This window comes from Micromys minutus (assembly GCF_963924665.1).
Source record: "Micromys minutus genome assembly, chromosome: 1".
NCBI classification, from domain to species: domain Eukaryota; kingdom Metazoa; phylum Chordata; class Mammalia; order Rodentia; family Muridae; genus Micromys; species Micromys minutus.
In genome coordinates this window covers 1,652,909-1,667,506 of record NC_137969.1, presented here as the reverse complement: position 1 = coordinate 1,667,506, position 14,598 = coordinate 1,652,909, and positions in this window count along the sequence as shown.

Below are 14,598 nucleotides of genomic sequence, written 5' to 3'. Positions count from 1 at the left end.
ATAGAGCAGAGATTGAGGAAATGGCTAACCAATGACTGACTCTTACTGAGATCCACCCCATGAGAGACAACCAACCCTGGCACTCTTAATGAAACCTGCTATGCTTACAAACCAAAGTCTACCCTAGCTTCTGAGAGACTTCATTCAATATCTGACAGAATCAGATTCAAAGACTCACAGCCAAGCAATAGGCAGAAATCGGGAAGTCTTTTGCAAGAATGAGGAGGAAAGCCTGAGGGAACTGGAGGTTTTACAGGGACTGAACAACCAAGCAAAGGACATGCATGGACTAAACCCAGGCTCCTACATCTATGTAGCAGATGTGCAGCTTAATCATCATATGAGTCCCCTAACATTTGGATGGAGGTTTATCTCTGAATCTGTTGTCTCCATTTGTCTCACTTCTCCCAAGCTGTATTGCCTTGATTGGCCTCAAAGGAAAAAGAGGCACTTAGTCCTGCTGTGAAATTATGTGTTGTTACAGCAGGTTGGTACCCATCGGGTATTTTTCTTCTCCTTGGAAGAGGGAAGGGAGAAATCATAGGAAGGTTATAAGGGTAGGAATGGGATGACAGGAAAAATGGAGCCTGTGATCAGGATTTAAAGTGAAAAAAAGTGTGTATAAATGAAAGTAAAAAAAAAAGTGCATTATTTTGAAACTTTTTTCTATTTTTCATTTTTTAAAACTTACTACATATTTATACAAATTTATAATTATAATCATAACATAAAATTTGTGGGAAGCTTTAGGATGTGGAGAAAAATATCAAAGTACAAGTCTTTTAAATCAAACCAGAGCAGTTATATATGATATTATAAGACTTGTAACAAGGAGAGAGAGAGACAGACAGACAGACAGAGACATAGACAGAAACACAGAGACAGACAGACAAAGACAAAGAGAGAGAGACAGAGAGACAGAGGAGAGAGATGTCTATTTTGCAAGAGCTGGGTATGCCTCACTCTATTAAAATAAAAGCTTACCTTACATATAAAGATAACATAATAATTTCAGTTGATATTTATGGAGATGGACAGATTTCTTTTTAGAAGACAATGGAAGATAAATGCATAATCATAATCTATCATCCTTATTTAATATATTGTCTCAATCTGTTATTTTGTCTAAGGTTAAAAAATAAGAAAATCTTTTTACCTAAAATGTTACCAAAAACCATGACAATTGCATACCGGCAAAAGTTGAATGTGAGGTTTAACAGTACTCAGGATAGTGCTGAATCTATCTTTGACAAGTAATTTACATGTCCCCTGAGGAGGTCATGGCTCACCCTTATCTTATGGTTCATTCAGTAAAGAAAAGTAAATTTTTATTTAAAATTTCTATTTAAAATTTGCCAATTTTCATGAGGTCCCATTTATCAATTCTTGATCTTAGAGCGTGTACTGGCTGTTTTTGGGTCATCTTGGCACAGGCTGGACTTATCACAGAGAAAGGATCCTCAGTTGAAGAAATTCCTCCATGAGATCCAGCTGTAAGGCATTTTCTTAAATACTCATGAAGGGGTGTGGGCCCAGCCCACTGTGAGTGGTGCCATTCCTGGGCTGATAGACCTGGGTTCTAAAAGAAAGCAAACTCAAAAAGGCTTGGGAAGCAGGCCAGTAAGCAACATCTCTCCATGGCCTCTGCATCAGCTTCTGCTTCCTGACCTGCCTGAGTTCCAGTACTGACTTCTTTTGGTGATGAACAGCAATATGGAAGTGTAAGCTGAATAATCCCTCTCATTCCCAACTTGCTTCTTGGTCATGATGTTTGTGCAGGAATAGAAACCCTGACTAACATGAGCCTGAGCCATTAGAGTTCTGTTTAGGAAATTTCCTCTTGTGCCAATGAGTTTGATTCCCTTTTGTACATTCTCTTGAATGTACCAAAGACCTTGGAGGTGAGAGTCTCTGAGGACTTAAAGGAAGGGACATTACATGACATGCCTAACATCGGGTAAAAGACCCCCAGAGGGTATCTTCCGTCTGAAGAGACCCGCCCCAAGGAACAGCGAGACCACTCACTTCGGATGCAAGTAGCAAGAGGTTTATTTACACAGGTACCTGTGGGCACACAGTCTCTCGGAGGACTTGTGCGCTGGACAAAGGGGCAGTCCCCTTTTTATAGGGCTTGGGGGGCAGAAGCAAGGTACAGAAGCAGAAGCATAGCAACAGGGTTCTAATTGGTTAGTTTAAATGAAACCAGGGTGAACTGGGGACAAGCCCCAAGTTTTTGGAAAGGGCGGCCTTGGCCCCTCCTCTGGGACAGGGTGTTGTTTTTCGTCCTTGCCTCAGCATGTATGGCAAAATACTGTGTCTTTACCCCGATCCAGGTGGTCAACCGCAGATATCTTGTTTGGCAGTGACTGTGGCAGAAATATGGCTCCAAGGACATAACTCCTGGTACCAGTAGGGGGCTGCAGCTTACGTGAAAGCTGGGCTTGTCTGAGTGTCTCCCTTTCTTTGTCTATTGCAAGATGGCCGCCCACCGGTATCTTGTTTGGCCACCTGGGACCCTGACCTAGCCTGCCCCGTGTGTGCACAGCCTTACAGACATGGCATTTACTGTTGCTAAGCGAAGGTCTTTCATTCCCCCATTTTCTCTTCTGCATTAAGGGAAATGTTTTACTTATTTGCATCAGGGTACCTCTGTATCTTGCTGTTGTAATCTTTGGTAGTACTGTTCAGTCAGGGTCAGTGCCTGGACAACAGGAATTTTTTTTTTCTGACAAATTGCAGGAGTCTGTTGATGACATAGGGCCCAAATGCCGGAATCATAAGTTGGATTATTATGGGTCTCATCAGGGAAGAGAGCAGGGTGGTCAACCAAGGGAACTTAGAAAACTAACTTTTGAACCACCCGTGATTGCTCTCAAACAGTTTTTGCGTCTGGGCTAGTCGTTCCCTGAGTTTGGCCATGCTATCTCGGACCAATCTTGTCTGCATAGAAACAACATTTTTTTTTTTTTTTAGAGTGGCACACAAACCTCCCTCTTGGAGGAACAAAATATCTCTAGTTCTCTTTTATTTTGCAAGACTACTTCTGAAAAGGAAGTAAGACTCTGTTCTAGTGCTGCCACTGATTCTTTTAGAGCTTTAATATCATTATGCATGGCTGCCTGTAGTTGCCCTATGCAATTTAGATTGATTAGGGCAGTGGTTTTTGTGCCTACCCTGGCAGCAATGCCTCCCATGGTTATCTCTCTAAGAAGTAGGGCTAGAGTTAAAGAAACCAGTTTTCTCTTGAACCTTCTTATGATTGAAGGCAGTGGAGGATAAAGAGGGCTGTTCAATTACTCTTGCCGGACTCTAAGGCCAATTTTGGTCTCTTTTAGGGTAAGCACAATGTAACTTTTAATTGGTCTCTAATAAACAAGCTAATATCTAACTTATCTGGGCAACACAGATGGCCCATCGTCTGATCTAATTACCTTAGGGGTGCCAAACCTAAGGAAGATTTTTGCTGGAATCCTCTTAGCTATGACCGCTGCTGTTTCTCTTTGTGGGAAGGCTTTTACCCACCCAGAAAAGGTATCTAGAAAGACTAATATTTATATCTATATCTTCCTGGCTCAGTTTCTGTAAAATCTACTTTTTAGTAAACCTCAGATCTATCTTTTTTCTTTCTCAGCCTTTTACATACATTTGCTTTCTGGCATGGCACACAGTTATCTATTTAAATCTGGCACAAAAGAATTTGACCTCAAGACAGTCTTTATAAGTTTGTCTACCTCTAGATGAGTCTATTGATGTATTTTTTTAAAGTCCAGTACTGTATACCAGGTTCTGGATGGGGCAATGAGCTCAACAGGTTATAGGGTTAAGTACCATGAGGTGGAGTTCTGCCACCAATTTGTTTACCTCTCAGAGATCTTGAACTGTCTAGCAGTCATTGGTTCTATGTTTCCGCACCAGTAGGAGAGGCACACTTTAAGCTGATGGACACTTATGAAGTTGTTGGAGTAACAGAATGAGAGCTCTGAAAGTGCCTGAAAAAATAGAGGCAGATGCTAGCAGCTAACAATTGCTCTGAGCACAGAGTCCTTAGTGAAGAAGTTAGAAAAAGGACTGAAGGAGCTGAAGTGGTTTGAAACCCATAGAAAGAACTACAATATCAACCAACCAGACCCTCCAGAACTCTAGGAATTAGGCCACCAACTGAAGAGTACACATGAAGGGACTGATGGGTCCAGCCTCATTTGTGGCAGAGGATGGACATGTAAAACATCAGTGAGAGGAAATGCACTTGGTCCAGGAAAGGTTCAATGACCCAGTGTAGGGGCATTTCTTCTGGGGAGGCAAAAGGGTATGTGTGGGGGTGGACCTTCACTGAAACAGGGGAATGGGGGATGGGATAGGGGGGTCATGGAGGGAAAACTAGAAAAGTGGATAAAATTTGAAATGTAAAGCAAATTTACCCAATAAAAAAAGGGAATAAAGGAAAACATTTATAAATAAAAGATTAAAAATATTATATTCAACTTCAAGTTTGTTTAGTATTTTTTAAACTATTCACTGTGATTCTGTATCACTTTAGATATTTAAAACACATTCTAGAAATTTAGGTTCCAATAACAGTAACTGCTGAATATGAATATATCCAACATAGTAAAACTTGGAATTTTAAGTAGAAAAATATATTTTATTCCTTTCACCAGTAAATATTAGGAGTTTAAATTTGACACTCTAGAAAAACATCTGAATGATATATCTGTTTTTGTAATCAGAACATTATTTAGTAGACTTCTTTTTTTTTTACACAAACAGCTAATATATCACATCTGAGGGAGTGGGAACAAATTATACTTCTTATTTTCACTAGAAAATGTGTCTATGTGGGTGAAAATTTTCATAAATTAAAAGTTGCTAAAACATTTTCCAATTTGAGTAAGACAGACGTTCAGATACTTACCATAAAATTGTGATTTTGTTGAATATTTGTGACATGTGTATTCCTCTCAAGTATTTTCAGTTTCTTGTATATCTTAAAATTTAAAAATGGAATAATAAGTAAATTAAAAATTTTTGACCAAAATGAAACCACCTATTGTATACTTTCCTGTTGAGGGCCGAAGGCTGCGCCTTACAAGATGGTGCTGCTTTCAGGTGCCATGAATCAGCTAAAGTGTGGTAAATAACCACTGGGCACATGTGCAAAGACTGGTGCGAGCCAAGTCACCGCCCATCCCGGAGTGTAACGATCAGACCACTAGTGGCCAGCCAATCACACAGCGACACGCCACCATTGGGGGCTATAAATTATGGTGTCTTCTCCTGCTCGGTGTCTTCCTCTTCAACATACAATAAAGGTTGTTTGCAGAAGACTCCTGTTGTTGCACGCCTGTTCCTGCTGGCGGGAAGTGGGGCGCGCGACAAGTGGTGCCAAAACCCGGGATCAAACAAGTGGTGAAAATCCTGGGAGGGCCGAGGGGACCCTTCAGTTTGCTGAAGTGGATTCAGGACTGCAAAAAGGTAAATGGTAAGCTCCGAGAGATATGTCTCTCTTTGGAATTTACAGAGTGCCAAAAGAGCGTGCCAAAAACTTAGGCATGTCTCTTCTTGGATTTTCTCCGGAAGTAGAAGGGTTAATGTTTGCATTTGTGGTAACTGTTGTAACATTACTGTTGTGGAAGTTAGCTAGACAGAAAGTTATCACGCAGCACCAAGAGGGCTGGTCAGAAACAGAGCGGAATGAAATAGGGAGTGCGCAAGAAAAAATTAAAAGAGGTAGTCTCCGAGAGACATGTTCAAAATAAGTCAGAAACAGAGAGATGGCAGAAAAAATTAAAAGAGGTAGTCTCCGAGAGACATGTTCAAAACAAGTCAGAAATGGAGAGATGGCGGAAAAACCGCTGAGAAAAGAGAGGATTGCGTCCAGGGAAACAGAGTGCAAGTTTCCCAGAGAGGATACTTTGTATCCGCTAAAGGAGCAAAAAGCTTTAGAGTTGGCAGAAGAAGAGTTAGAGGATGAATTAATTGAATTTGGGGAGAAAGATTTAGAGGAGGATGCAGCAGAATGTGAGGTGGAGCGGTTTCAGCCCGGACGGAAGACTCCTGTAACACAACGGGAAGCTTTTAAAGCAGCCACTGTCTCTGCTCTTCCGCTTTACCCAGAGAGGAAGTGCGAGTTCTTTTGTACTCTGGAGACATGCCATACCATCAGGCAAATGTTTCCGGTGTTTGAGGAAAATAACAACATCAGCAATTATCACCCTCTAAAACATAAACAAGTCAAAGAGTTTGCAGAGTCAGTCCAAACTTATAGAATCACTAATTATATAAAAACCTGGATAGGCTAATGCCACCTAGATTGCCGGTTGCTGGCCTATTTCCCAGCCAAAGGGTAATTTGTTTATTCCAGCCCAACCTAAGTGGTCACATGTTTGTATAAGAAAAAGAGATTCAGCCCTGCATCCTTAGACTGGCTGTCAATCTCGGGGAGTATGTTGGGCAGTTAATGGCCTCTTTAATTTTTCTTCTAATATAAAAACTGTTTATTCCTGTTCCGGTGGATGCCCCCAGTAGCTAAAGTTTGTTTAGAAAAAGGAGAGATTTCAGGATTTCTGCCGTCATTGTCAGCTTGATTGTCACAGCTGCGGTGGCTGTCTTGGTTACAGCCTTGGTTCTTGCACTCTCAACCTCAGTATGAACTGTGCAAACTATCAATGAGCTTTAACAGGCACAGCCTTAAATCAATTGTCAGCCGCAGTGGCAGATGCTGTTGATTTTCATACCTCTGCTAGTGCCCAGTTAAAGGGCGGATTAATGATTGTTAACTAATGCCTTGACCTGGTAGAGGAAAGATTAGATTTTCTCTTTCAATTGGGCTAATAGGGATGTGAGAGAAAATGGGGGGGCGCTTGGCATTACCAGTATACAATATGAAAATTTTACCCAATCAGCTATTCTGTCTAGATTGTACCTTGCAGGAAATTGGTCAGCAGGATTTGACGAGACTCTCGAGTCTTTGAGGGCAGCAGTGTTGGCTATCAACTCAACACCAGTGGACCTGTCTTTGACAGAAGGCCTCTCCACCTGGATCTCTTCGATTTTCTCCTATTTTAAGGAATGGGTGGGGGTGGGTTTTTTTGTGCAATATTTTGCTGTGGGTTGATGTTCCTGCTGTGGTTGGTTTGCAGATTCTGGTCTCAACAGAAACGTGACAAGGTCGTTATCACTCCAGCACTGTGGCCATTGAACAAAGGGCCTCCCCTAAAATTTGCTTATGTATGCTCAAGAATTAGTCGCCTTCTGAGTTCTCTGCTCTTGCACCCCACGGATTTATAGATCCATTGCACTGGGACGAAAGAGACTCAGCGGTCATTGATCAGCCCTTGCACATTGCTGAGGTTTCCTCATTGCACGCGATAGGGTGATCATGACTTCCCCATTAATTCATTTTTTGACTGGCCTCTTTTGTAGAGTTCGCCCTAGGCCATTTAGCAGTTGTTGTTGCACAGCACTGTGGTATCCAGAGATGGGCAACTTTCCTCATTCACAGACCAATCTAAGACACGGGGCCCAGTGGCGATAGTGTCACCCTATGACGGATAAGGCTGCGACATTGGAGGAATGACCTAAGACAGGAGCCACAGCAGATAGACATAACTACAGAGGCCTAGACCAGCCTTGTTCTAGTAAAACAAAAAAGGGGGAATGTTGAGGGCTGAAGGCTGCGCCTTACAAGATGGTGCTGGTTTCAGGTGCCATGAATCAGCTAAAGTGTGGTAAATAACCACTGGGCACATGTGCAAAGAGTGATGCGAGCCAAGTCACCGCCCATCCCGGGGCTTAACGATAAGACCACCAGTGGGCAGCCAATCACACAGCCACATGCCACCCTTGGGGGGTATAAATTAGGGTGCCTTCTCCTGCTCGGTGTCTTCCTATTCAACATACAATAAAGGTTGTTCACAGAAGAATCCTGTTGTTGCACGCCTTTTCCTGCCGGCTGGAAGTGGGGCGCGCCACACTTTCCTAAATTAATTTCCTTATTATTCATAGGACATTGCTTAATATGTCTACTTAAAATCAAGAAACCAAAATTTTTCCTGAATTTTCAAGGTTTGTTGTTTATTCTTGACAATTCCTTCTAGAGTTTAACCAGTCTTACCAATTTTATCTATGAGAAATTAACATATCTTGGTTCTAACTTAAACATTGTGTTTCAAAATCTCCTAAACTGATTTTCTTGACATGTATTTCCATGTTTCATTTTATTCAAGCAGTAGGACAATCCTGAATCACCAATTCCTGTGTCATTTATAAAACTGGTTGTCTTGGTGTGTGTGTGTGTGTGTGTGTGTGTGTACAAATTTTTCTTCATGCCTGTGTTTCATAACTCTATGCATATATGAGGCCCCATCAGAATGAATTCTACACATATATGTATACTAACATTGTGTAAATGATTGTTTGTGTTTTCCCTAAATACTTGGAGATATTCTCTCCAGTTCTCTTTTTGTCCTTCTGAGCCCTTAATATTTACATTTATCTGCCAACGACTCCATGAGAACAGCAAAAGCCTTTTTTACTGAATATGTTTAACCTGCCTCTGGCCTATATTCTGGTAAATATTAAAAGGTGGCTTTACCTTTCTTTTATCAGCCATTGAGGTCTCTTTTCTAGTCTGGAACTCTAGCTGCCAGTTCCCTTACAACCATGTGCACTGCTGGAATCTCTAACTTGGAGGCCTTATGTGGCCTCTATGAACGCTGGCCTAGTTCACTCCACCACCCTGTTGTTTCTGTGGTGGGTAGGCATGACAGCACCAGCATCTTCTTTTCCTCCATGGGGCACAAACATGATTACAAATCCCGGTAGCTTATAAAACTGGTTTGTATGTCAAATTCTCAATCCACAAACCCTCTACTCAATGAGCTTACAACCAATTGACAAAGATACAAACTGCCCTTCTATATGAGATAAACATACACATCTCCCTCCGTCTCTGCTCCTCCCAGAATCTCCTCATCTTCTGTCTCTCTAGGCCTACTGCCTATCTCTCTCTACTGTCCAATCATATATCACCTTAACATAAATCTACAGTCCTCTAATTCCTATTTATTCCCAAGGCTCTCACGTAAAGTATTTGAATGGAGAGCATTACACTTGGTACCAAATCCATTTTCATGCAAACAATGACAGAGGAAGTGCATTTCCACAACCTTAGATTATATTGCATGCCAGACTAATATAAAGCATAACTAAACTAAAGTTGTAGATTTATAGGTAGATATAAATGACTACTTACTATCTTGGAGGCCACTTGTGAGCACAAATTGTTTCTGTACATTAAAATTAAAAAGAGTCACATGTATATTCTGAGTTCCAGTTTTTAGTAGAAACGATCTGGAAAATAGCATCCCTAATTCAGTGATGATGGACATAGAGAAACAGCTCTGCAGAATAACTTTGACAATTTTATAACAAGTCATTATGTTTTATCTAGTCAATATAAATGAACAAGAAATGTATTTTTTGTCATTATTAGGAATAAAACTCAGGGCCTTACAAGAACATTATGTAAGCACTTCAACATTTAGTAATAGCCCCAATTCTCTCTCTAATTTCCTGAGGAGATATAATCACACCAGATTGAGCCATATGTCCTAGAATTTGCTGGGTAACCCAAATAATCTTTGCATTATCAACCTCATCTTTCAGATTTTTAAAAAAAACAAGAGTTACTTGGATTTGACAGAATGCCCAGTTCTAAGAAATTTGAATGTTACATTCCTGATCTGTGTAACCTTCATATATTTCAGTGTATTACTATATTAGCCTGTCCAAGAGGAAAAACATTCTAGGTTTTATATGAGTAATGTCTTATAAATGCTGAAAGTATTGTTCTGAGGTCAGACATAATCCTACTCCTATTACAGAAAAACTCCCATTTTAACCAGTCTTGGATATTTTGAAATGGGACATTGACTGTTTCATGAGAAGACTGTTTAATTTATTCAAATAAAAAATTTCCATGTTGTCTTATTCAGTAGAACTAGGCATTAAAACAAATGAGGTACACCAAACATGTTTCTCACATTTAATAGAATGCCTCTCCCTTTTTTCTGACCCTAACATAAAAGAAAACAAAATACAATACTGTTCCTTACATGTTTCCATAACAGAAATTAGCTTTTGATAAGCTACACAATAACTTTGTGGTACATTTTACAAGTATAAATAATAAATAATCATTGGGTAGGAGAGATGGCTCAGTCTTGAAAAATTTAGATTGGTTTTTCAGGGAACCGAGGTTTGGTACTCAGTAACAGTAGAAGCAACACAACCATTTCTAAGTCTTCTTATGTGCATGTCTATTGGGATGTTCCTTTTTGGCATTAATGGGCATGCCATGATACATACAGGTGTGTGTGTGTGTGTGTGTGTGTGTGTGTGTGTGTGTGTGAGTGTGTGCATGTGTGTGTGTGTGTGTGTGTGTGACTATCCAAATGAGAAGTTTCAAGACAGGAATATGAAACTATGTAAATTTAAGTACTCTAATAGAAATAATTAAGTTTAGTCTTGATAATTATATCAAACACTTAAGTACTTGATAGCATAAAGTAGCTTTTGAAATTGTTTATACTTGATACCTATAATATGCCTCAATATCATATGTTATGTTCTTTTATACACAGTAAAACTAAACCTATGGCATAAAGACTATTCACAAAAGGTTTTATAAGCTGCTAAGATGTTGAGTCCTGATTTGAACTTGCTTGTCTGTTTCTTCCTTGTGTCCACATTTCTCTATTGCTAAAACTTTATATCTAAAAGTTATTCCTTAAAGGAAATTTTCTAATGTGAAGTTAAATATTTTAGATATACCAAAACATTCTGTGTAAAAGAAAAAAATAACTTCACTCTGGCTTGGAGGAAATATGTAAAATGTGTGCTTAATCACATACTATTAAATTATAATCTGTCTTGCTAAGGTCTGTCTTTATACGGGCTTTGAGGAAAGAGCTTGCTGTGAACAAATATTTTCTTTTTTTTATCATTTGATGTATTCTATTTACATTTCAAATGTTATCCACTTCCCAGGTTTTCCCTCCATAAACCCCTATCTCAGTTCCCTTCCCCCTGCTTCTATAAGGATGCCCCTACCCCTCCTGCCTCCCAACTCTGATATTCCCCTACATTGAAGCATAGAACCTTATATGTTCTAATAGTGAGTAACTATCAAGAAAGAAATCTATTCCCAACAATAAAAGAACATCTGGGGGAATCACCATCCCTGATCTCAAGCTATATTGCAAAGCAATTGTGGAAAACAAAAACAAAAAAGGCATGGTATTCGTACAGAGATAGGCAGATAGCATTCACTTAAACATATGTATTGTATATAAGTTTGTGCACAATTCACTCATATCTAGTCAACATGTCTTCATGTAAAAATGAATCATTAAGGGGTATATATGAACCTTAGGTAAATAAAATTAATTACTTGATAGTTTTATGTTAAAGTGCCTTAGCTCAGATAATAAATAAAACTTTTACAAGTAAAAAGGCACAAGAGCTTCTCTGGGACACTTGTCAAAACCTTGATAACCTGTGGCTTGTTCCCAGAAAAATGCCTAATTCAGAGGTCATCGCTACTATTACAGACTACAAAAATAAATTTAAAAAAAATTCTCCCTGTGTGATGAAAGGTGAAAAGCTGAAAAGTCTGTTGCATGGCAATAAATTATTTATTATTATTATTATTATTATTATTTATTATTATTATTATTATTATTATTATTATTATTATTATTATTATTATTATTATTATTATTGTAAAACAGCACTTGTGTTTTCTGGAAGCTGTCCATTAAAATGTAGGAAAGAACCTCTCTAGTCTTAGCATTTTGGTACCCATGTAGCTTCATTTAGTACAATATTTCAGTATTTGTTTGCTTTCATCTTGAGAAGCCTAAAATATTCAATTACTCATTTCAACAGCTTTAGTGAACTTGGAGTTTTTACTTCAGTATATCTGAAGAAAATGAATATGTACGAGTTGATCCCACTGAATAAAATCAAATGCACAGATGTAACCCTATATATTAACAGACATCCTTATCATGGTACAAAACAAAGTATTCTAGTCAGGGTCATTCATCATGTTAGCTCACAATTGTGTCAGGATGCCCCATCCTTATTTTCTTTACTTTTTAATAATGCACATTAATAATGGTAGACTTTACAAATTAAATGATCAATGCTATTATTGCAGTCTCTGCAAACATCAGGTATGTAATTTTGAATTCTCAACGTTACCTGAGGATCAATTACAGGTCTAGTTTTTGCCATCTATGAATTCAATTACCCAAAACTGCTTTGTGCTATGGTTTGAATTCTTAAATCAAAAGTCTTAAAATAGCTTAGACAGAAAAGTAAATGATGATTGCCACAGACAAGCCTTGGCATGGAGAGGGGTTCTCAGTAATGAGTATCTGAAAGCAACACAATAAATAAAAGGACTTGTAGTTAGATCATGGGATCATGCTGAAGGTTTAAGTCCTGCTTGAGACAGCTTTTCAGCTTGCTTTTTCTCTATTCTGGTTGCTTTTTCTCTCATATCTGCTTTCTCTTTCTGATCTCCTTTTTCTGAAAATCTCCAGACAGCTCTCTCTCTCTCTCTCTCTCTCTCTCTCTCTCTCTCTCTCTCTCTCTCTCTCTCTCTCTCTCTGTATATATATATATATATATATATATATATATATATGTTCTACTCCTGCCAGTTACCCACACCATTTTTCTTGCTAGGATAAAAATATAAATCACTGGATAACTCATCTCCTGCATTTCATAAGCCCAGACTTTTATTTTACATATCATACCACTCATTTGTTTCAGTTTTCCTTTTTATAATTCTCTAAGTCAGCATCCTATGGTTTCTTAGCCCCTTAATTTGTAATGAACTGAAAACAGGCAATTTCTTTTTACATTGCCAAATAATTCGGAGATCTGACCAAGTCTGTTAAGCATAGATGACAAGCTATCTGGGTGGGATCTCATCCTGAAATTAGGGTTTGTACATCACCTGGACCTAATCATGCTGTGTTCCAGGCTGACCCTGAACTCAGGAATGTACATGACTTTGTATCTGCCTATCTTTGTATCTTTCTGATAAAGTGGCTAATAATAGAGCTATCTCTCTAGGTTCATAAAGGCTCTTATAGTTCATACTGTGACCCTATACTTTTCATAGTTGAAAAATTATATATTTTTGTTCTCATGTGTTTACAGTTCTGATCCACAGCCTTAAATACTGTGCTGAATTTACAATTTTGCTAAGAGCCACATCTTTGTCTCAGATTATTGTAGACTCATTAACATTAACAGGGAGGCATGTAAAATATGTACATTATCATACCAATAAAACTATGCCCTTGGCAACTTTAGAAATATGTAAAGGCTTAAATCCTGTCCTGGTCCCAGGGGTAGGAACCATACCATTCTGTCCCCACCAAGGTCATGCTAGATTCAGCAGATGAGGATGTGATACTAACTGAAGTCATACCAATCTTAGCTATACCAAAATTAAGCAAGGCTAGGACAAACAGGCACTACTTTATTTGGAAGTGCTTAAAAGGCACTCCTAGCTACCATCTAGTTAAAATTAATAGACTTTACTTGTGTGTCATTATACCCTGTGCAAGTAGGGTGTGTGTGTGTGTGTGTGTGTGTGTATGCATGTGTGTCTGTGTCTGTGTGTCTGTGCGTGTGTATGCAAGCAAGCACACATTTGTTTGTATTTTTGCATCCATGCCCATGATTATGTCTATCTACAGAGGAGAAGTCACTGTTGAGCATATTTCTTAATCTTATTTCTAAATTATTTGAAATACTAGCTCTCTTACTGAACATGAAGCAGACAGATAAGGCTACACTTACTGGCCAGTGTTCTTTCTGTTTCTACTTTCCCATTGCTGAGATTGCTGTTGCTCATAACCATGTGATTCTCATGTGTGTGTGTGTGTGTGTGTGTGTGTGTGTGTGTGTGTGTATTCTTCATTCAGCTCAAGCCTTCATGCTTACATGGCCAGAACTTATTTACTGTCAGAACCATATCTAGGCAATTGTTATCACCCCATAGTGTTTCACATTGGTCTACTTCAGTATCATTACTTTATAGTAGTTATGGCAAAAAAATTTGCTCATTCAATAAAATGCACACAAACTCCTCTGCTCTAATTTTCCTTACCATTTATATACTTTCTCCTATACCTCAATAAGATTGTATATGTTTCTTTAAAATTTCTGTAAACTTGTGTTGTTTCCTCATGCAATCATAGATTACCATTTTATTAATTATTATGTTATGTTATTAATTATTATTAATTATTATTATGGGATGTGTTGATAATAATAACCAAGCCATTTTTAGTCATTCAGTGTTCCATTATCACAAAGCAAAAAATTTCTCCTTTTCCAAAAGTCACTCATGCATTCTGCTATAAAAAGAAACAAAAACAAACAAACAAAACGTGCTAGTGACATTTTATGCCTTATATATTTTATCTTATTTTCTTATCCTAATAATTCTTTCTCCTACCTCTACAAGGCCATTGTTTTCTCCTGCATTTAAAATTTTCACATTCAATG